The sequence below is a fragment of the Vulpes lagopus genome, chromosome 5, assembly GCF_018345385.1.
Source record: "Vulpes lagopus strain Blue_001 chromosome 5, ASM1834538v1, whole genome shotgun sequence".
Taxonomy (NCBI): Eukaryota; Metazoa; Chordata; class Mammalia; order Carnivora; family Canidae; genus Vulpes; species Vulpes lagopus.
The window spans coordinates 110677509-110701855 of NC_054828.1; the positions used below are offsets into that span (position 1 = coordinate 110677509).

The window sequence follows — 24347 nt, forward strand, 5'->3', positions numbered from 1 at the left end:
GGCCTTGATAAACCACTGTTATTTTTACTTTTACTACCTTCTATATTTAGATGTGACAGGTTTGAAGAAGCAATTTGAGCCTAAGCTCCCTGAGTCATAGTGCTCAAAGGTACCATCTGAGAAGGAGTGACAGAGAGAGTCTCAGCCCAACCTGGCCAGGTATGCTATAGGGCTCAGGGCCTGGCATGAGCTCCTGATGGAAGAGTTCTCTCTGACCTGCTGGCTGCAACCTGTTCTCCAACATGGAGACCATAAATGCACCAAAAGTTGTATTTGGAAGAGGTGCTCTCAAGAGCACCTTTACCCCTTAGAAGTTACCATTACCCCTTAGAAGTCAATTTGCACCTTTACCCCTTAGAAGTTACCATTACCCCTTAAAAGTCAATTTGCACTCCAGCTGCTAAAATCCTCCCCACTTCTGCCTCAGACAGGACCTGACCTCCAACTTACCTCCTCCTGAGCATAGCTTGGCAGGTTTGGTGACTTTCCAGTTAAAAATTCCATTCAGCCTGGTGGATGAGATTCTGGTTCCCACACCCTAATGTGCTAAACTGTCTGTTGGCAGTGAATTAGGAAGGTAAGGATCCCTTCCTTCACTTTTGAGACCTAGAAATGTTTTTCTCCATTCCTATTTTAAATTCAGGAGAAATTTACAATAGTCCCTCAGGTGCTCCTTTCTGCATTTAGTTTGCTTCAAGGAGAGAATTATTCTTAGGAAATAAAATGGAAGAAAGAGGGGTCTCCAGACTGACCTATAATTAATGTCTTCTTTCTTTGGGTGTGATCATCTTTGTAGAAATGTTATTCTATCCATCTCCTTCTGTGGCCATTTTTCAGTGAAGGCAAGGAGAGGCTCTGCAAAATTGTATATGCTGTATGGAGGAGGAGACTAATACAGGTTTTACAAGTACTATATGACACTCATTATTTCAGCTGTTACACACATATCTCCTTTAGTCTTCAAAATAAACTCACAAGTTAGGTGGTAATATTCCCATTTTTAAATTGTGGTAAGATATACATAAAATAAAATTTACCATTTTAACCATTTTCAGTGTGAAGTTCACTGGCATCCCCACTTTTGCACAACCGTCACACTCATTCATCTCCAGAACATTTTATCTTCCTGAACTGAAACTCTGTGCCTATTAAAACATCAATTCCCCTTCTCACCTCCTCCCAGCCCCTGGCAACCACCATTCTACTTTCTGTCTCTATGAATTTGACTACTCTTGGGATCCCCATATAAATGAAATCATACAGTGTTTCTCCTCTTGTGTCTAGTTTATTTCACTTAGAGTAATATCTTCAGAGTTCATGTATATTGTAGCATATATTAGAACTTCCTTGCTTTCTAAGGTAGAATACTATTCCATTACATGTATATTTTTCTTACCCATTCATCTATTGAAGGGCACTTGGGTTGTTCCCACTTTTTGGTTGTTGAGAAAGTGTCACTACAAACATTGGCATACTGAATCTGTTTGGGTCCCTCCTTTCAATTCTGTTGGCTATACACCTAGGAATGGGCTTGCTGGACCCTGTGGTGGTTCTGTGTTTAACTTTTTAAGGAATTACCACACTGGTTTCCCAGAAGCTGTGCCATTTCAGATTCCCATTAGCAATGAGTGTTCCAGTTTCTCCACATCCTCACCAATATTTGTTATTTTCTGGTTGCGTTTGTAGTGTAATAATGGCCATCCTAGTGCATGTGAATTGGCATTCCCAGTTTATTGAAGAGGAAACTGAAGTTCAAAAATGGGGTAACTCATTCAACGTCAGGCTGTTAGCAAGCAAATGAGGCTCAGTTCTAATCCAGAGCTCTCAGGCCTCAAACTCTTTGCCATGCTCCTTGCACCAGCACAGTGTTTAAGAGTGCCAAGCCCTCAGACGAACCACAGAGGAAGGTGTCCCTTTAAGAGAAGAGCCTGGGTGAGTCTCTTCATTTCCAAGAGCCACCCAAGGATGGACAGGCTGCTTCTGTGATGTAATTGCCTGCTCAAGAGCAGAACTCAGAATTTCCGTTTCCACAGTTATAAATAGAGGCTTTTGAATTCCCGTTTCTTTTACTTCTCTTGGTCAGTCAAGTGGTCTCTAACCTTTTCTCTCTTGCACCCTGACTAAGGTTCCCCCTGGAGACATCGTGCATGCTCCTTTCTGCAGCCAATTAGATCATTTTGACCGTGCAGTTAACGTACAGCTTTTATTTGAAAACTCAGAGTGAGAGAGACACACATAGAGAGAAAATGACAAAATTGAAGCAATGGAGGAGATAAAAAAGAGAGGACTGTGAGACTGATGTGTATAGCATGGCACAGTATTTCAGCCAATCAAACAAGCTCTGTATGTATCCCTGGCATTCAGGGCAGCAAGAGTCTCCAACAGAGACCAGACACAAGACACCACATTGCTGCTCTCCTGGCATAGGAGCAGGCTTCCATATCTTCATCATCTGACAGATGGCACAGCTAAAGCTCAGACAGAGCAAATGCCTTGACCAAGATCCCACAGTGAAAATAACATGAGAGGCAAGAAGGGAGTCTAGTCCGCAGGTCCCTGGGCTTTCTGCACATGGTTCTCACTGACTTCTTTTAGTGCTTTGTGAAAGAGACAATGGTCAAGGGCCTCTTTCTCTTAAAATCTAGTCTGTCTTACCTGCTAACGCTTATTATTATCAGCATGAAAGACGAGGGCAAAGCAGTGTCAAATTTAGATGATGTCTACCCTTTGCAAGACCTTGGATGAGAGAGAACTGGACCTGAGTTCTCTCTCATGTCTTTTGTTCTGTACAAATTATGATCAGTGATTCACCTCTCTGAACTTCGTTTTCCTCCTTCATGAGGCAGAAGTATTAATCTTGAGGTGTCTTTCTTGTGAACAACTAAGTAAATCTCTAACTAGATGCTAGGCACACAATTAATTGTTGATGCATAGAATTAAAATAATACTGATTGATGAAATTTCATTCCTTCTACTAGAAAGACAACCCAAATTTTGAGCCCTTCTTATGTTCTTATATTTGAGGACAGCAAAGCATCTAATTTTATATATCCGGCAGTTGAAAATAGATTCAGTTCTGTAGGTCATCCCAGTATAGGTTGTGTTTCACAAAATTAATGTAGCTCCAATTTCCAATAGTCTATGGAGACTCACTTACCCAAGCTCTCAGGATCCAGGCTTTAGACTGTGCCAGTTCCATTTAGCAGCTGACATTATTAACCTGTCCACCAAAAGCTGGACAGTTCTCTTGAGTGGGCATTGCCTGTGTTAATCCAACCATTGCATTTAATCCAAGTCATGAACAAATTAAGCCAAATTCAATAAATATGCATTGAACATGTAGAATGTGATGTGGGTGCTAGGTTTGGGGAACACAAAAATGAATAAACACAGTCTCCACCTGGGGAATATTCTCAAGCCTTTGTGTGTCCATGTGTGTGGTAGATGCTGTGAATGAGCCTTTTCTTTGAGGACCTTAACGATCTACTATGTATTTCACATCTTCTTCAAGGGACACCTCAAGTCTTTCCAAAGCCATACACTTCTTTCTACCCATACTTCCTTCATCTCTTCTTCCTCCCTTGCCTCCCTCTTATCCATACCCTTATCCATTCCTGCTTTCCTCTATGCCATCCTTCTTTCTTCCTTCTCATCCTTTTCCCTTTTCACAAATAATTAGTAACTATGTAATAGCTCCTGTTCTAGAACAAAACACATAAGCATCTGCTCTCAAGAAGCTTATATTTTTTAGAAAAAGGTTTTTATTTTGATAATTTTAGACTTACATAAAAGTTGTAAAAAAGATAGAGATTTCCTATATACCCTTCACCTAACTTCCCCTTCTACCAACATCTTATATAACCATAGCATAAATACTAAAACCAGGAAATTATCATTGATACATTTATAATAGCAATCCTATAGATACTATCAGGGTGTTTTTCCAGTTTTCCTACTCCTTTTTTCTGATCCAGGAACCAGTCCAGATTCCTGTATCATGTTCAGTTATCATATCTCCTTAGTTTTCTCTAGTCCATGGCTTTCAGGCATTGTCACCTTGACATTTTTGCATAGAACTAGTAAGGTATCCTGTAGAACATTATTCAATTTAGGATTGTCTAGCACTTTCTCATGATTATACTGAGGTTCTACAACATTAGAAGGATATCACAGTGAAGATGTATCATAGCAAGGAGGTACATGATGTCAAAATGTCTTGACATGGTGATGTTAATCCTGGGCTAGACTTTGAGAAGTTAACACCTCCTCAGGGTGGTGTCTGATAGTTTTCTCCTCTGTAACAAAGGTACCGTTTTCTCCTTTATAATTAAGTAGTGTCTTGCTGGGAGATGGTGTGAGACTATAGAAATAACCTCTTTCTCATAGTCCTTTCACCCACTGATTTGATTACACGTTGTTTTTTTGGGCACTTTCTTACTCAAGAAGCTTACCTTTTATTTGAAGTAACAAAGAAGTAATGAAATGAATTAGATGGTTTTCAATAGTGAAAGTGTTGTAAAGAAAATATAAGAAGGTAGAGTGACAGAAGAGAGGTCTACTTTGGATGGCATGTCAGGGAAGACCTCTCTGAGAAAGTGACATTTGAGCTGAGACTTGAATGACCAGCTGAGTGAGATCTGAGAGAAGCGCATTCCAGACAAAGCACACAAGAGCAAGAGCCCAGTAGCTAGTATGAACAAGGCCTGTTTGACAAAAGGGAACAAACCAGATATGGCAAGAGTGAGTGAATAAGGGTCAAAGCCAGGACGCCTGGATCGCTCAGTCAGTTAAGTGTCTACCTTCAGCTCGTGTCATGATCCTGGGGTCCTGGGATCGAGCCCCACATCGGGCTCCCTGTTTAGCAGAGAGTCTGCTTCTCTCTCTCCCTCTCCCTATGCCCCTTTCCCTGACTCATGCTTGCACTCTTTCTCTCTCTCTCTCTCTCTCTCAAATAAATAAATTAAATTAAAAAAAATAAGAGGCAAAGTGGTGGGAGCTCAGGATGCCCAAGGAAGAAGAACCAGCTCAGGTGGACCTTTAGGCAGGGTAGAGAGTTCGAAAATTTTCTTAGTGCAGTGCAACTTCCTTCATTAAATATGGTCTCTATCTGTGCTGCCCCATAGGGTATTTACTAGCTACATCTACTACTTATACTTAAATTTTGACTGATCGAAATAAAGTGAAAACAGAATTCAGTTCTTCAGTCACATTAGCCACATTTTAAAGTGTTGCATAGTCACTATTGTGGCTAGTGGCTGCCCTATTGGATGACACAGATACAGAACATTTCTATCAGGGCACGAAATTCTTTTGGATGGTGTGCTCTTGTGTATGCCTTCTGGAGGTCATTCGTCGTGTTCATTTCTATGGGCAATAGACAGCTGACCGAGTTAAAAGCCCTGCTCTCCAATAGCTTCATGATGGTAGACAAATGTGCAAATAAACACAATGCCAATAACATGGGCATGGCACAAGAAAAAAAATACGGTAACATTTGGACAAAGCACTGACTACTGGAAGATTAGAAAAGGTTTCATGGAGAAGTAACACTTTAATCCCTAGAGTAAGATCCTTATGGGTTGACATGAGGAAGTCATTCCTGATGAAAGGTTTGGTATGAGCTGAGGTCAGGGAGACATAAAGTAAGGTGAAGCTAACAAGTATTCTACATTGGCTGGAGCTTGGGTGTGTGTAGGAGAATATGAAGGGAGGATGAGCAGGCAGGTGGGCGATACACTGTGAAAGGCACTGGAGCATGCTAAGGAGTTTTATCTTCATCCCACAGACAGTGGGGAGCCATTGATGGTTTTTACCAAAGGAGTAACCTTATCACACACAAAGGTGTGCTTCAGAGAAATAGGTGGGCCTGTGCTGTAGGAGGTGGACTGTAGTTGGGAGAGAAGGACCACGGGGGAGGGCTGGAAATCCATTTCCAGTCAAGCAAACATGAGCTTGGTCCAACTCCTAAAAAGCCTAAAGCATTATCAAGCATGTAAAGATAGGCTGCTTGAAAAATAACATTTAGAGGGGTGCCTGGGTGGCTCGGTGGTTGAGCATCTGCCTACTGTTCAGGTTGTGATCCTGGGGTCCTGGGATTGAGCCCTGAATCAGGCTCCCTGCAGGAAGCCTGCTTCTCCCTCTGCCTAGGTCACTGCCTTTTTCTATGTATTTCTCATGAATACATAAATGAAATCTAAAAAAAAAAAAAAAGAGCTGTAGTATAAATACTGAAACCATGAAATTAATATTAACACATAAATCCCATATGATATGGATATTTGATAAACAGGTGCTTTTTGTGCATGCATATTGACCCAAATCGGAGTTTTTTAAACTTTAGTGTTCATAAAAGTCACCTGAGGAGCTTGCTACAATGCATAGCCCTAGGCCCCACTCCAGCTATTCTGACTGATTAGGTGTGGGATGGGGCCCAGGAACCTGCACTTTAACAAAGGAGCACTAATCTGAGAAAAGGCACTGAGAAAAACTGACCAGTCTCAAGTCTTTATAAGCTTACTTTCTTCAAGTTCACAAATTCTCCTTCTCATTATTTATAAGCTGTAGTCCTGCAGATATAAAAAAATGTTCCTCTCCATCAGCCTTTTTTCCCTACTACCTCCATCAAGTAGTAGATTTAAGGGAACTGTAACATATTTCTCCGCTTTTCTTTATTTCATCCCCTTAAAAATAGACTTAAAAGGGTGCCTAGCCAGCTCAGTATGCAACTCTTGGCCTCGGGGTCATGAATTCAAGCCCTACATTGGGGGTAGAGTTTACTTTTTTAAAAAAAGGGCTTAATGAAATAAGTCAATTGGAGAAGGACAAACATTATATGGTCTCATATAAATAATAGTGAAAGGGAATAGAAGGGAAGGGAGAAGAAATGGGTAGGAAATATCAGAAAGGGAGACAGAACATGAAGACCCCTAACTCTGGGAAACGAACTAGGGGTGGTGGAAAGGGAGGAGGGCAGGGGGTGGGAGTGAATGGGTGATGGGCACTGAGGGGGGCACTTGACGGGATGAGCACTGGGTATTATTCTGTATGTTGGTAAATTGAACACCAATAAAAAATAAATTTATTATTAATAAATAAATAAATAAATAAATATTTAAAAAGAGCTTAAAGAAGTATCCCTTCTTTAACTAAAAACATTTTTTTACTGAAAAAGAAAAGAATTACCCCTTCATTGCCCTCTCTTTCCTCCAAGTGCTCATTTTTGGAGATTGATCTATCTATCCTCCTTGCATATATCCCTTATATTGACATTTTGCTTTGCCCTGTCTGCCCTACATAACCAAAAATCCTGTGAGGATGAGGACCTTGTTGGAGTCACTTCCACAAACATAGTAGGTCTCAGCCAGTGCCTGGGGATCACCACAGCTAGCACATGTATGACCCTTGTCAGAGCTGTAGCCCACTTGGTACCACAAGTGTTCCAGTAACCTTGCCAAACTAGAGTCATTACCAAAGCCACTTCACAGATGAGGTTACTGAATTTCAGAGGGTTTAGGTGGCATCTTCAAGGGCATGCAGTGGCTATCAGAGTGATTTTGAACTTAGACCTCTGAGCCCAGCACCCCATTGGTTTTGCTCTTCACCACATGGCCCCAGGAAAGGTAGGTGATGATGCTGACGTCCTGGAGTCATAGGAGCCCTATTGTCAATGGGGGAGCAAGAGAGCAAGCAGGATGCAAAATGAACATATTCCCCTTTGCCCTTTGAGTTTTGCTCACTGTCATTCATTTTCAGCTCTGGCACTTTCTCTTCCTATCTCTCCAATGTCAAATGCCCAGATATGATGATCTGCACCAGTGGGCAACTGTTGCATTAGCCCATCGTCAAAAGGAGCGTTCCCAATTCACAGGTACTTGGGGGAGTCCAGAGGGTGATAATTAAGGACCTTTCCTCCAATTCCATACGAGGAAGGAGCTTTTACAATTTAACATGGCCCCTTTCTCCTAAATGGGTCATGTTGCAGACAAACACAAAAGTAGCCTCAAGATTTCCTCTGCAAAACAGATGAAGGTTTTGACACAAGAACCTCATCCGCTTAGACAGTTCCTATAGGGAAGTGACTGGGTGGGAGAAGGAGCTCCTGACATCCATGAGCCCTCAGGTCCTACAGCCAGACCCTTGGGGGTCTTGTCCTCCCTCCAAGGCTTCCCTGCCTGCTTCCAAGCTACATACCCATGCGAACAGAGGGTCTGGACTGTGAGCAGAAAAGTACCTAACAGCAGTAACTGTCAGGGCCTGCGTTAATGGAGACCCTGACACAGTGGCTAGGCAGACACCAACATGTAAATCTCCTAATGAGGAATTTCCTAAGCAGCTTAGAAAGCAGGTGGGGAGTATGAGGCCCTCAGGGCCCATGACCAAAGCTACCACCTTGGGAGATGGTCTTGGGAGGTGCTTCTACTCACCTACCCACCCACTAGACAAATAAGTATTTCCCTGTAGGACCCCAGAGAACATTGTTTAGACCTTTTCTCAGCACAATGAATTCAAATTAGTTGAGTAGGTGTCTGATTCCCTATGATACTGGAGAGATGGGGTTGTATGTCTTATCTACCTCATATCCCTAGACTCTGGTTTCTGGCACATGGTAGATGCTCAAAATATGTGCAGTTAATGAATAAACAAATGAACAAATTATAGAGCATGACAGCATGACAGCTGTCTGCAAATATTGGAAGACCGTCATGCAAAGGGGGATCATGTTTACCCTTCGTGCAGTAGTGGGGAGAACTAGAATAGAGCAGTAGGTGCTATGATTTTAACAACCTACGATTTTGTTTTCTTTTGCTTTCTAATTGTCTGGACACTGAGAAGTTGAATGTGTTAATTGCTTGGAGGCAGTGAGATCCCTATCATGGAAGGGGTTCAAACGGGAAGCTAGATGAGAATATGCAAAGATGTTAAGAGGATTTAAGCACTGATGCTTGGATGGGTGGCTGGTCTAGACACCTTTATGGTTTCTTCCAACCTTGAGTCTCTGATTTCAGGATTTGTTTTTATTCACCTGCATAGCTGCTTTATTAGCCTGAATATATATGGAGATATTTTTCATCTTCCAAAGTAATCTGAAGGCAGCCTCTCCACTTACCTAAGGAGCTTTTGGTGGGCAGCGTGGATTGACTTATAGTGGGGCTGCCTTGCATGTTGCATGATTCACTGTGCTCTATAGCTGCCCCCGAACACGTATATCATTGTGTCTGCTGTTCCAAGATGACACTGTTATTTCCCACCTGTGCAAATACAGCTGTAAAAAATGACACATGGCCAGTCCTCCCTTCCCCAGAGTAAAGACAGGGAGCACACACCCTCTGGCTTAACACGCCCATGAGGCACACACACCCTCTTCTGAATTTCAATACTCATTTTCAAGCCTGCTAAGAAGAGAAGAGAATTGCAAATGAACTCACATTACCAGCAAAACCAAACCAGCCTCCCTCCTAAATTGCTTCATATATTAAGTCTGTGGACTACAGAAGCCCCTGCATCTTCTCTGGCTTCCTAGAAAATCAAAAAGGTTTCCAGCAGTTTCAGCAAACAAGCAGGCTCTGAGCCTTCTCTCTTTGTTAGAGATTTGATTCAAACTGTGTCCGCTAGCAATAAAATACAAAGGGAAAGAAAGTCAGTATGGTATAACTTTGAAATTTTTAGCAAGCGCCACAGGAAAGAATAATAAACCATAAATTGCTGCATCTGGCCTTAAATTTATAAAGAAAACAATAATGCAAGAAACCAAAAATGTTGCTCTCCTTTGTCACTTTAAAAAAAAAAATCATTTCGACTCTTCATCACCTTTTGTTCACCCTTTTACTTCACCAATTGTGAAATTATACCAAAAGCAACATCGGTTTCTCCTCAGCCTCCAGAAGGCAGAGTACTTGCACTGAAAAATTCACACAAATTCAAGGAGCAAGGAGATTTGGAAAAGTTCAGAGTGGTAAGGCCATCCACCCCAAAGACAAGACGTGTGGGTGAGTCTTCAGTTAGGAAGGCAAAGCCAGGAGCTTACCTGGAGGACCTGCGCCATTGAACCTGAGATACAAAGTGTCCACCTGCGTTCAAGGTCACATCGCTGCACTTCTCCCCCAGCCACACTCTTTTTACCAGAATTGTGTCATTGGCTAATAGAAGTGGACTGTGGAGGGAAGGACGGAGTCCGACTCCATTTGCTTTTCCTTTATGTGTGCTCAACAAACCAGGACCAATTCTATTATATTCTGGTCATTCGGGTCAATCATCTCGGACTGCATTATCATGAACACATAGGATCTTTGCCCCCTTCTGAAACCACTGCGTGATGTGCTGCTCAAAATAATATCACAGTCTGACAAAAGCACCACATGTCAGCAGACGCATTCTCTGTGCACTCTCTGCCCCCATCCTACCCAGATGCTGCGGTGGCTTCATCTGAACGCTCCCTGCCCAGGTACTGGCGTACCTACCAGAGAGGTTTCTGCAAGAGCTCATAACGAGCCACTCTAATGAACAACAGCAAATAACCTCTAGATAAGTAATAGGGCTTGCCCCTGGAGAGTCGGGTTAAGTGATATCTGTGCCCTGCTTGCTCCTTCAGCTTAGGGTGAGAGGCAGGAGGTAGCCAGATGGCCGGTCAGTGTGGCAACTGTGCTAGCACCATGGGGAATGAACCAAATCAGGGATCTTGGTGGCAGTCAGAGAACACAGAAAGGGTCTATGGGCAGAGTGAGGGAGCCACCTCACCTCCCTCCTTGCAGCCTGGCTCCTCCAGGTATATTTGAAGTATCGATGTCTGGGCCTCACCCCCAAGATCCCATTTAATTGGTGGAGGTAGAGCCTGAGCACTGATGGGCTTCACTTTTACCTAAGTAATATTAGTGTGTAGCCAGGGTTGAGAACCTCTTGTCCAGACTTTGGGGAAGTAGAAGAGGGCTAGACAGAGTTCACAGATAGTATGTATGAGTTGTTTTCATTACTATTAATATTATCAATACAAAGCTGGTTGCATATCTGTGTAGCATCTATATTGTAATCCCTGGGGGGGGAGGTTCTTGTCCCAGAACTTGGCTGTCCACTCAGTACTTTCTACAAGTGTTCAATAAACATAGCCTGATTTGTTTAAATGACCCCTAGGAAGCCAATCAACTTATTTTCTTGTGCTTATGGCTGTGAGCCATGACCATCCATTTGTTATAAAGAATCCTGGAGTTGAGTCAGGGCACTTGGGTTCTTGTTCTGGCTCTATTCCTTCCCATGTCTTGGCCTCAGTTTACCCATTTGTAGAACAAGGTTGTTGGATTATGTGATTGATCACTAAATAGTCACCTGCTTTAACTTTCTCTGGTTTTAGAAGCCTTACTTAACAAAACACTCCTGCTTGTCTACCGAAAGGAAGCCCAGGCCAGGGGTTGGTATTTGGGAAATAAGCAACATCAGAGGCACAAAGCAGGGGGAGGGATAAACACGTTTGAAAGAATAAAAATATTACATGCTGAACACCTGGGAAGAGTAGAGGTCTCCCAAAAAGAGGAAGGGGAAGAGATTCTGGTGGAAGAGTCGACTGGGACCAGGTTGTAAAGAGTCTTGAGAGCCTTGACCAGGTATTTGGACTTTATTCAAGATGGCATTGAGCACCCCCAATGAATGTCCACCAAGAAACTAATGCCCCAGCTGTGTCTTAACAGGCAGCTCTGCTATCCACATTGCCAGGGAGGTCCTTAAGGGAGAGTTGGCATCTCACTCCTCTTCTGGTGAGTTAGTATCTGGTACCATCATTATTGAATAATTAATGAACAAACGACTTAGCATAACTGCTATCAGATCTCCTGATAAAGACTAAAAAAGCATAATAACCAGACAGCCACACACTAAACTCTAGGTTCCCTAATATCTATATTTTTTAAACATCTGGAAGGGTAACTGAAGTTTAAAATATTCTTCCCGATTTTTTGTGACGATATAAACAGCCTTTGGCCACCAGATTTTTCTAAGCCAACACAGGGACACTATTTGCATGTTATTTTGCATGAAATGTAGTCATTTACATACATTTGCATGGTGCTTTCAAAAAGCCTTAATTCTAAGTATGTCAAATAAAATAAAACAAATTAGTGTAATCTACTGCCATTGTATGGCATCCCAGCTAGACGATGGTGGTGGTGTCGGGGCCAGCGGCTGGGAGAGCAAAGAGGCAGCTTTGAGGAAGCTGTGACCACCCCCGGTTCAGTGTATCCAGGAGCAAATGGACACAATAAAGTCTGAGAACAGGAATCTCTTTGGGGGCAGGGTAAAGTCTCAGGCAACAGGGCAGCACTTGGTAGTTCCCAAACCCCATTTAAGCCTCAGGGTAGCTAATCTGTGTGCACAGTAGGGGTGGGATTGTCATGGACTTCATTAGTAAGAGGATGAGAGTGGTGAGGTGACTTGTTCGTGATGCGCCAGTAAATGTTCACGTCTAGACAGAGACCTTGGACATTCCCAGTCCAGGCCTCTTGGTCCTCCAGAGGCCTGATGCTCTGATAACTGATCTAATCCCCTCCAGAAAAGGTGAAATGTCCCCACTCACTGCCAGTCCAGTGGCTCCTCTTCAGCCACCACACTGCCTTTGGGAAACCTTGCAAGGGAACCCCCTTATGGCCCAGGGACGGTGTCACCTAGCCTGTGATGCATCTGGCCCTAACTAATTACCTTTTTATTATTTGAGACAGATACTTGAAAGTTACAGTAATGGGGTGAAATATAAGCAGCTTAGAGTTTACTAGAACATTAATCCTCTGGGGATGATTTCTTTTTCCCTGTGAGCTTCTCTGTGGGACCTTGTTCATCGCATTAAGTAGAATTTATTTTTAGACTTTTCTCCCTATGATCCACATCACCTGTCCACCCTTGCATAATTGCTGATTTCTATATTTACTAAGCTATATAATATGTATATATTATATATATATGATGCAAATCCTGGAAGGCCTCTGGTCTAGGGGAGTGGTGTTCAACAGCAGGAATCAGGAGTCAGATCATGGGGTTTGGGGCCAGGCAGAGAGCTGAGTTCAAATCCTAACTCCTCCACCTTAATAATTTGACTCTGGCCTCTTTGAACTTCAGCTTCCATAAAGGTAGTGACACATCTGTACCTCCTGGAAGCTCATACTGATGCTTTGAGGATGATCCTGTAAGTTTGGGTAAACTTAGCCTGGACAAGCTTGGGCAGACCTGAGAGGTCAGTCAGCTGTGCAGCTGGCAGCCCTAGGAGGCAGCAAATGTTCCCAGGGCCAACTTGTCTCCAACTCATGGCGGGCACAGTGCCTAGGGTGCTTTTAGGTCCCCATGAAAACATTTTAATTTATTTTAAAATCAGAAGGGAGAAAATGAGCTTTTAAGTTGAATAAAGTACTTTAATGTTAATATTAATATATTTATCTGTATACCAATGCAATTATAAAATAAATTTTTAATTTTTTTTTCCTGGAAGAAGGATGCCATGAAGGCAAAAGTGACTGTGCCCTTGAATGTCATAATGCAGGTTTGGCTGCTCCTGCTCAGCCCTCTCTTGTCCTCTAGGCAACTATTCTGTTCAGTTTTCATATGTTTGTTTATAAAAGAGCATCCAAATTGGGAGCCATGAGTGACCTAGACCCTGACATCTCAAGATGATGTGAGCCCCCCGCCCCTTTCTGAGGTCATTTATTTTAGAGTACAGTTGACTTATCCAGACTCATCTACTTGCTTACCCTGCATCTTGCTCCAGCCAGTGTCATTCCACCTTCCCCATAGCTATAGTCCCTGCCTACAACCACTCAACTTCCAAGAACAAGCAACACAACAGAGAAGGGAGAAAGTGCTTGGTAACAGAAAGCTGCTGTCTCCCTGTCTCACAGTACACCATTTCCCCCTGCTCTTTCACTCAGAAATCATTTGAGCAGCATAAATAAATATTTCAGAAGCAGTCACATGGTTCTTTGCTGTAGTTTATCTGACACAACCATTGAGGAAATAGGAAAGCCAATGTCAATTCATGATATGACTTTCTGCTTTCTGTACCTCAGTTTCTCCATGTACAAACTGAGGCTAATAAGAGCAGCCTTGGAGGAGCAATGGGAAAAGGAATGAAATTATAGCTGGGAAGGTGCAGATGGCTTCAGAAGAAATGTTCTAGCTGAACCAGGAGTTATTATTAGCTTGATTATCAGTGAGCTCAAGCCTCTCGGAGTGCCCAGGGCATAAGGACTTCCCGTGTTTACTGGGCTTACTGTCCTTCTCCACTTCCTCCCTGAATTACCATCCATTAATTTTGCCACTACTGAAAGGGCCCTGATTTTCAGTGTACACCCACTCTCAGTTCACACCCACAACCTGTGAATGGCTGAGCAAGCCAGCAATCAGTTTAGCTTGCACTTAGCAATGCTCCTTCTCAACCACTTTGGAAAGCCTTAATCAATCTCCTGGTGGGCTTGAAATCCAAGGGGTGAGGACACAAGAGTCAGAAGGAAAGAGAAAGAGGAGGAAAGGAAAATAAAGGTGTCACAGGAAAGGGAAAGGACACCCCTACCTACCTCGGTGTCACTCCAGGCCTATGCCCTTACTCTTCACCGCATGCTCATTCTTTGAGCAGGACACACAGGAAGTGCTCCCTAGCCCCCTGCACCCTTGTGACATTGCAGACACCATGTGGCACCTAACCTTAGCCAGTGGCAGGGTCATGACATTGTCTATTTCAGGTTCTCAGAATCAGAGGTCTTTGTCCTGAAAAGGACATTGGAAATAGTTTGCCCAACACTACCTTTCTACAGATGAGGAACTTGAAGCCCAGAAACTTAAGGGACTTGCCTAAGTTCACACGGCAAATAGGTCAGGATCAAAACCCAGGTGTTCTGATATCCAGTCCGGTGTCGTTTCACTGTAGTGCATAAAGTTTTTAGGTGTGTCCATGCGCACACACACTTACACAAACATGCACACACATTTCCAGATGCTTCGGAGGCTTGGTGTGCTTTCATTATTGTATGCATCCTTATAGCAACCAGGCCTGGAAAACAAGAAATATCTCCCCATTTTTACCAATGAAGAACCTGGAGAGCTTATAATGGGGAAAGAAGAACACTCAAGTTCACTCAGGTCATTGTAGCTGAGCTGGTGTAAAACCCAGTCTCCTGACTCTCAGGCAGTGGACCTTCCAGACACCATATGCCTTGGAGCCAACTGTCCAGGGCTCTTGGCCATGGCTCTTCCGAAAGAGCCAGGTTTCCCATCCATATTTATAAGAAAAACTTCTGGCTTAACTGCATTTCATGCTTAGAAGTCTCAACATTTTTTTTTAATTTATGAAAGGAAAGAGAGTAACAATGGAGTTGATGGGCAATTTGTGTAATTAACACCACAAAGTTACTAGTACTATAAGGTTTTTTGATTCAGTGCATTCTCCTGACAGATGCTCTTTTACTGGTCAAGTGGCATTATCATGAGGATTACAATAGAGGGGGAAAGACACCTGCCAGAGGAGAGTGGAGGGAAGGCATGATTTGGGTTTGTCATTAGCGATCTTAGTTAGGTACACTTTGGTGTACCTATGAGCCTGCTGCCTGCGGAGATTTGAATGATGAAACCAGCGAGTTCCACACAAGGAGTTGGACATCTGCTTCTCAATTAGTGCTAATTTAGCTTGTTTAGAAATGATTTGTGTCTCTACAAGACAGATAACTGAAAGTTTTTTTTTTCTTTCCTGTGACCATAACTTTTTACTCCTCTCACAATGGGCCAGATGGATGCATCAGAGGGGTCTTGCTGGGCTGCCACAGAATGGTGGATATTCCTGTTTCTGCCAGTGTTAGAAAAGTCATCATTGCTCCATAATCTCAGTACATTCATAACACCCAAATCAAGGTCTTGAGAAATGTCTGATCCCTTCCAAAGCACTTTGTGAAAGCATGTAATTGGTTCTTCTGTAGTTGTTAAGTCAGGACAGATATTCACATAGCATACACCATTACAAGTGCGCTGATTATTAAAACATTGATGTTTTCCAGATCAACTAGAAAATAGCCACTTCTCGAGCCATGCAAATGCCGCCTCACTTCCCCAGCATTCCCAGACTCAGGAAGCCCAGATGAACACCAATAAGGAGCTGCCCCAGCACCCAGCCACTCACCAATCTGCCAGTCAGACCCCCATGTCTTCTGTGTGTCGGCCTCATTCATGCATGTCCCTGCTGAGGCAGATGGCACTCCCAGAGGAACTGGCAACTGGTTGCTAAATACTTTTAATATCACATGTATGTTTCGATTTCTTAGTGAAGTGCACAAGGAGGACAATGTTTTTCACAGAGACCTCTGCAGGTATGGGGCCCACTTGTTGGCTGTAAGGGTGACATGGCAAGCCCTGGAGCAGAGCATGCCAAGACCTAGCTCCTACAATGTTCAGGTGGTTGATGCTGGAGGCTGCTTGCCCAGACCCTGACTGCAAAGCCAAGCTACGGTCACATGTGGTGAGGAGCAGAAATCTAAAATGTCTTTTAAAGCCAGAGGCTTTTGCTCCAAGAGTTACCGGCCAGGGCCCAGAGCCAAACAAGAATCAGAGAACCAGGAGAGACAAAAGGGAATGAGAAATGAACAAAATCTACATGTTTCTGCCCCTTGATCACAGTCCATTGACGCACAAGGGGCTCTGAGTTCTGTCTGATAATTTAAATGATCTGTTTTCATTTTGATGATAATCTAAAAAAAGGACATTTTTGCCTCTACCTTGGGCTTATGTTTTCAATCACTTTGGCACCAAAGAGTGGTTCTTGTCATGACACACGAGAAAGGAAACAAGGCACCCTTGGTAAGGGTTCATGCCCTTCGTGGTCCATCTACCATGAGAGATCCTGACAAGAGAAGGATCTGCTGTAGTTGGCATAGCAAAACCTCTTGGGAGAATTGAGATTGCTCACACAGCCCATGTAGTATGGGCGTGCCAACCTGAAAAGACCTGTATTTGTTTTCTAAGGCTGCCCTAAGGAAGTACCAGAAATTGGATGGCTTATTCTCTCAAGAAGCCAAAATCAAGGTGTCAGCTGGCCATGATCCCTCCGAGACTCTGGGTAGAATCCTTCCTTGCCTCTTCCTAGCTTTTGGTGGTGGCTGTTGATCCTTGGCCTTCCTGGGCTTGCAGCTGCAACCCACCCCCGCCAACCTCCAGTCACATGATCTTCTCTGTGTGTGGCTCTCCTTTTTTCTTCTTATAAGGACACAGTCATATTGGATTAAGGCCATCCCTAATTGGCCTCATCTCAATTTGACTGAATCTGCAGAGACCGTGTATAAGGTCACATTCACAGATACTGGGGGTTAGGACTTCAATGTATCTTTTTGGGAGAAACAATCACACATAACAGAGGCTGAATAGGAGTAGTGTGTGCCCTCATTGTCCCATGAGCAATGCTGTTGTTTCAGCAAACAGCACCTGCCATCACCCTGAATTGATCTGCACATTCAAATTGCATGGTTTTGTACATTTGCTTGTATTTACTTTGTAAATAATTATTAGATTATTTTGTTTGGTTTTAATAGTCATATAAGAGCCGTAAGCATAAGGAGATTATACCCACTTTTATGTTGTACATTTTTAAATAACATTATAACACAAATAATTTGTCGGCTCAGGTAGTCCTTGACAATTTTCTTTTGTTCTATTTAAAGTAGCTGCATGTTGTTTCAGTACTAGAGCCCCTGGGGTCTCAATGAATTCCAGATGTGACAGGAGACGGTGCTTTCCAAAGCTTGTATGTGTGAGGAGATCTGTTAAAAGGAGTTTTCTTGGGCATACGGCCAGATTTCAAATTCCCTGAAGGACGGTGTACCTCTTCAGCCTAGCATATGTCCCTGAGGTCATTGTTGGGGTTTGACATAGCGTAGAGTCAAGGTCCATTATGTCAGGGACCTTTCCTTTCCCCATGCCTCTTAGCAGTAGTATCTGGACCAGGGAGGAGCCAGACTCTATCCTGTGTCCCACAGGGAGGGCTGGTATGGAGATAGCCAAGCTCCAAAACTTTGGGTGGTCCCTGGAACCCTAGAGAATAACTGGCATCTCAGACAAGTCCACAGCTCCCCTTCCGCAGAATCAGCAGGAGCCCCAGGAAACATTTTACCCTACTCTATTGACCCTCACTGCCCTGAGGACAGGTTTGCCCTCAGCACTCAAACAAGAGAGGCTGAATTTCAGTCCAAGGTGTTTGCTATGCTCTGTGATCCAGAAACAGATGGATGAACATCAGATGGAATTCTCAGCTCCATCTAAGTGTCCCTAAATGCAGACCTCAGGAGCGTGGGGGTAGGAATCTCTGGGAGAATAGCCTTAAGCCCCTTCGAACAAATACTGTGTTTGCTTTTGTTTTATCTTTAAATTTTTCCTAAGTTTTGGTTAGGTACAAAATGTTTAAACTTCATTCTTTTTTTTTTTTCTTTAATGGTTTTGGTTATTTATTTGAGAGAGAGAGAGAGAGAGAATAAGCACACACATGCAGGGGCACGTGGGAGTAGGGGCAGAGGGAGAGGGAGAAGCAGATCCCCCACTGAGCAGGGAGCATGAACTTTGGTAGATCACAGAGTTTCCTAAGATCATAACCTGAGCCTAAGGCAGAGGCCATCCAGGCACCCCTAAACCTCATTCTTTTTTTAAAAAAAATATTAAACTAGTTTCCTTAAAACTCCTTGATTAAAATGGATGCTTCTAGGGACACCTGGGTGGCTCAGCAGTTGAGAGTCTGCCTTCAGCTCAGGGCATGATCCCGGGGTCCTGGGATCGAGTCCCACATCGGGCTTCCTGCATGGAGCCTGGTTCTCTTTCTGCCTGTGTCTCTGCCTCTTTCTCAGTCTCTCGTGAATAAATGAATAAAAGTTTTTTTTAAATAAATAAATAAAATGGATGCTCCTGAAAAATATTCCAGCCTCGTCCCCTTCTCACCTGCAATCTCCTGTTGCACTAAGTAACAGATAGTTGAGGGGCATTTTTTCTGCAACCGGCCAAGAGGAAAAAACATAGCATATGGAGCAAGAACATTTGGCTCAAATCCAGATTCCTATCACTCAGCCACAAAGAGGTGTGAGACCGTGCCATTTGTGACAACATGGACAGACCTCGGCGGTGCTCTGCTAGGTGAAATAAGTCACACACACACTGTTTGATTTCACTTATAGGAAGGACTTAAAGAACAAAAGAACAAAACAAGAGACACAGTCTCTCAGATTTAGAGAACAGCCTGGTGGTTGCCAGAGAGGAGGGAGGGGGGAGCATGGGTGGAAGAGGGGAAGAGATGAAAAGGCACAAACTTGTAGTTAAAGAATAAGTAAGACCTGGGAATGGCATAGGAAATAGGTTAATAATGGGGAACGACTTTGTATGGTGACAGATGGTAGCTAGATTTATCCTGGTGATCACTTTCTATTTTTGTAAATGTTGAGGCACTGTGCTTACTGTACACCTGAAACTAATATGTTGCATATCAACTACACTTCAATTAAAAAAAAAACACCTGGTTACACTACTTAATAGATGTTTGAGCTTACATAGCTCATTTAACCATGCTGAGCCTCAATTTCCCAATCTGGAAAATGGGTATAATTAACAATACCTGCTGCCTTCCTCATTGTCATGAAGAATTGAACACAATAATGAGTGTGAAAGCTTTTTAAAATTTAAGTTGCTGTTTCAAGAAAGTTATTTTTGCCACATGTCAATAGCCTTCAGGCAGAGACCATCAAGAACATAGTTGAACAAGTTGGGTCGATTATCAGTTATAATACAAAAGAATAAACGCCACGGAGAACCATGGGGTGTCTCAGTAAAAAAGTCTTAGAGGGAACTTATTCTAGGATTTGGGCTTTGGTTGGATGGTCTGAGAGGAGGTACAGGGAAGCTGAGGTTTGCTCTAAATTCGATGGCATCAGAAAGTGGGGGCAATTGTATGGTTGGGAATCTCAGTAACTCTTCTCTATTGGAAAGGGAGACTAGACTGGGTATAAAGCTGTAATGGTAGTTGGTAAGAAGCAGGAGTTACTCATGGTCGAGAGAGGGGGTATTTGGTATTTTGTATGCAACACTGCGATCTTATTTTTAGTCTATGCTTAGAAGTGGCCTTGCTTTGTCTCTTTTTATCATGATCGCAGACTAACCTTGTCTGAGCTCAGTATTCTGTGTTCATGTCTGATAGGAGAATAACGTGGCTGAACTGTGAGTGCCAGGCCAGCTTCTGGATGTCAGGGGCTGTTCTTTTCTTCTTTCTCACAATACATGTGTTCAAACCAACAGATTCTCTGTAGGACCATGAGCCTACATGGAGTTTTAAAAAATAGATGCACTCAGGGTAGGTAAGAGAGATGGAAGAAAGGAGAGAGAAAAAACAAGGAGAAAGGAATGAGAAATTTAATGGAGAAAGAATTTGTGAGGCTGCTGTGTGCATATCCACCGAGACTCTGGGAGCAGAAGAAGAAGAGCTCCAATGTACTGAGGTTGACTCCACTTCCTAATAGGCCACCACCGCAGGCAGCATCGAAAGGTCAGCTTAGAAAGCACTGCCACTTGAGTCCCTTGAAGGGGCACCAGTTTCATCAAATCCTGGGACTGGCTTCAGATTTGGCCCTAACATCCTGTCTCACTTCCCCTGAAACTCTGTCACATGGATTTCTGGGGGCTGTGCTTCCCAAATGGTTTGAGGGGGATTCCAGAGCCATTTTCTCCTCTGGCTGCTCTATGATCCAAGTGCACAGATGTTTCATAAAATCTAAAAATGACTAAGCCGTTTACCTCAGGTGGCTAATCAAGCAGGTTTAAAGAATTCCAAGGTATCAAGGAACCACAAGTGCAGAGTGGAAATTGAATTGCCGTCACAGATATGGTTTGGCCATTAAAAGCTGAACTCGATGGGCTAATAGAGAGTTACAGGCTGATGAGCGAACATCACTACGATAGCAACAAAATTGGCGTCTGTTGGTAGGGGCTCTTCTGAAAGACCTCATGATCCTCATAGACAATGAACTCTTGATACCTGCTACATCTCAGTTAATAGCTTCAGTTGAATCAAATTAATTTAGAGGGGCTAATGAAAATGATGTAGAAGAGTTTGGAGGTGATAATTTGATGCGAAGTTATCAGCTAAAAGATGATGAGATTATGAAACTAGTTCCCTGGGGAACAGGCCGCGGGTGCTGGGAAGTGAGAGGAAGGAAGGGGGTTCCTGTCTCCTCTCTGTCAGTTCACCATGCTACCCTCAGACAGGAAGATGTGACAAAACTTGTTGACATTTCTCAAGAAAAAAAAAAATTAAATGGCTGTCACTTTTCTAAGGAGTTCATGTCTTACTGATGGTTTTATAGTATATGGATTCTGTTTTTTTTTAATTTTTTATTTATGTATTTATTTTTTTGGATTACTAGGAAAGTTCTCTGGCCATACTTGCTGTGCCTTCTTGGTCTCTTCCAATCATTTTGAGGGGACTGAAGTTATACTCAGAGCCAAATCTTAGCATTACTCAGACCAGAATACATTATACATTAAAAAAAAAAAAAGATGCCTAGGACAAAGGTAGAAAATTAAGTGGTTAACAAGTAGGAGGAAAGAATCTTAATGGCCACATAAATCTCACCTTTGCTACTTGCTTCAGTACGTTTGAGTTGCTCTAACAAGAAAACCACAGACTAGGTGGCTTAAACAGTAGACATCTCACAGTTATAGAGACTGAGAAATCTGAGATCAAGGGGCCAGCAGATGTGGTGTCTGGGGAAGACCCACTTCCTGGTTTGTAGACAGCTACTTTCTTACTATCTCGTCAAGCCAAGGAGAAAGGAATCTCTGGTCTCTTCATCTCCTTATAAACTAATGGATCCCATCATAATGGCTCCACGCTCATGACCTAATCAAGCCCCCAAAGCCCTGCCTCCAAATATCACCATGTTAGGAATTTGGTTTTCAATATATGAACCCAGGAAGGACACAAACATTCAGTCTTTAGCATTACTTTAAGGCTGAGAATGAAGGTCTGTCTAGCTGACTGCTCTTGACACAGTTCCTCAACAGAATTGACAAATAGAGGGCAAAGCATATACTGCCTTTGGGGTCAATTTTACCTGTATTCAAATCTTAGCCTCAGCTTTTCTTACCTCTGTGACCTTGGATAGGCTGTATAAAATCTTTCTTACAAAATTCTGTATTCTTATGTTGTTGTTATTGTTGTTTCTAATATGAAGGAGGAAGGCAACCCTTCATTGTGTTACTGCCAGAACTAGGTGAGAACATGAGTCTGAAAGCACCTGACATGGCACTTGGCGGCTGAAAACCTTTTTTTTTTTTTTTCAAAACCTTTTTGATGTTATATTGTTCTCAGTTGTCCTCTTGTGTATAGTACCTGACAGGGCCACCTCTGACAGGTGCATAAACATATAACTCTTGAGGAAGATTCCGCAGAATGATTTTGGTGGGCCTCCACACTCCTGAGTCTTTCTATCAAAAAAAATAAGCTTTGAAGTTCCAGGTAAGAGAGTTCAGTGACTCCTCGGGATTTTATCATTTGAATGCCTGGCAGATAGTAGGCTCAATGCATAGTTTGTGTAATGATAGGGTATCAGATGGAAGAGACTCTATTTGTATCCTCCACTAATTTCCACTCTGTTGAGGCAAAGCCACAAACATCTATTGGTAGAAAGAGCAATGGCCCACTAAATTGGGGGCTCCCAAGGACATTGTTTGATACAAGGCAGGTGCTTTCTTGAACTCTACTGACCTAATGACCAAGGAGATCTGGGTGCTTAAAATAGCTGTATAACCTTGGGCAAATCGTTCTCAGGGTCTTAGTGTTCTTATCTGTAAAATGACAGCTTTGGGCTAGAAGATTTCTATTATTCCTTCCCAGTTCTAATGATGTGTGATCCAAAATTGACTGTTCCCTTGCAAATGGATTCCCCACTGATCTAATGGGAAAAGTTACAATTGCCTCATCACTCAGCCAGCAATGTGCATTAGAAGTGGAAGGCTAGTCTCCATTGTAAGTGGGTATCATACATGTTGGGGACTGATCAGTGCCTTTCCTTTGTGGGTAAAGTGTTAGTTAGATAAATGCCTATCTTATGAATTTTAATCATGTGGATTGTCAGCGCTCCTCAAATTCTAAAGACCAAACTATTGTTATTACTTATTGACTGATTGAGAGCCAGGTCAAAGAAACAGGTCCTAAACATTGGCAGCTGAAATATTTATGATGCAACTAGCATTGCTTCCAAGTAATGCACACTATATTCAGGAAGAAACACATTATGACAAGCAAGGGCTTAAATTGATGAACATGTTTCCATTTTAGCCATGCAAATCATTCATCAGAGAGCAATCAATATGAATTGGATATTCCCAGGAGACAAAGCAGAATGGAGGTGGGCCTTGGGTCTGATTCTGCTTTCTTGACTTTCAGAAAAGGAATAAACTATCCCTGGTACTCCATAGTAGCCCCAATCCCATTTTCATCAACCCATTATGTTCTTCCATCTTCTTTTTTATTTGGAGGATATCTTAAAGATATATAAGATTGAAGTTAGAAGTTTTTGAAAATAATTCAGTTAAAAACTTTATGCATTGCCTTTCTAACCAAGGATAACACATGAGGGACTCTTGTACAGGTTCAAGTATTGAAATGATATGGAAAATATCCTTCATAAAACTGCAGACAAAAGCAAGTATCCCCATGTCCACTGCTTCCCTATACTTAACAAAAACACATTGACTGGTTCCAACTATTGAGAGGTTAGGGTCAAGGAAGCTCTGAGTTTTAAAATCTGTTGTTACAGATATTCCATTTAACTTGGCCTAACAGATTTAGGAAGGCTTAATAGGAATTGGCAGCAGGATGGCATGTGATACTCTGGGTAAGTGAAACCGTTTGGGTTATTACTGCCTTAGGTAGGAAGGTACATTTTCTTCTAACTTTTAACAAGGGTAAAATCCATCAATCAGTGAGCAAACACTTACTAGGCACTTGCTTTGAGCAAGGCCTTGGGGTAAGCACTTGGGGAGAATACAAGTTAGTTGAAATTTGGTATTTTTCAGGTATAGTAGCAAACCTCTTGATACCTCTGTGATTTTATGTCTTCTCCTCAAAATCCTTTAGAAAGTTGCTGCTCAAAATGTGGTCAACATCCGCACTACCTGGGAGCTTGTTAGAAATATAGAATCTCCAGCCCCACTACCGACCTACGGAATCAGAATCTGCATTTTAACAAAATCCCCCTGTCACTCACATGCACATTAGAGTTTAAGAAGCATGGCTGCAGACCAGAGGAGTCTGAGAAACAATCACTTAGCCAATCAAAGGGTACTCACGGGGGACATCCTGAAGTCCCTAC

At 42.7% G+C, this 24347-nt stretch overlaps 1 protein-coding gene across 1 annotated transcript in view; it reads left to right on the forward strand.

Annotated features, from left to right (window-relative positions):
* The window catches only part of ALK (ALK receptor tyrosine kinase), a 677634-nt gene that overhangs the window by 431558 nt on the left and 221729 nt on the right, over positions 1-24347 (forward strand). The window lies entirely within an intron of this gene.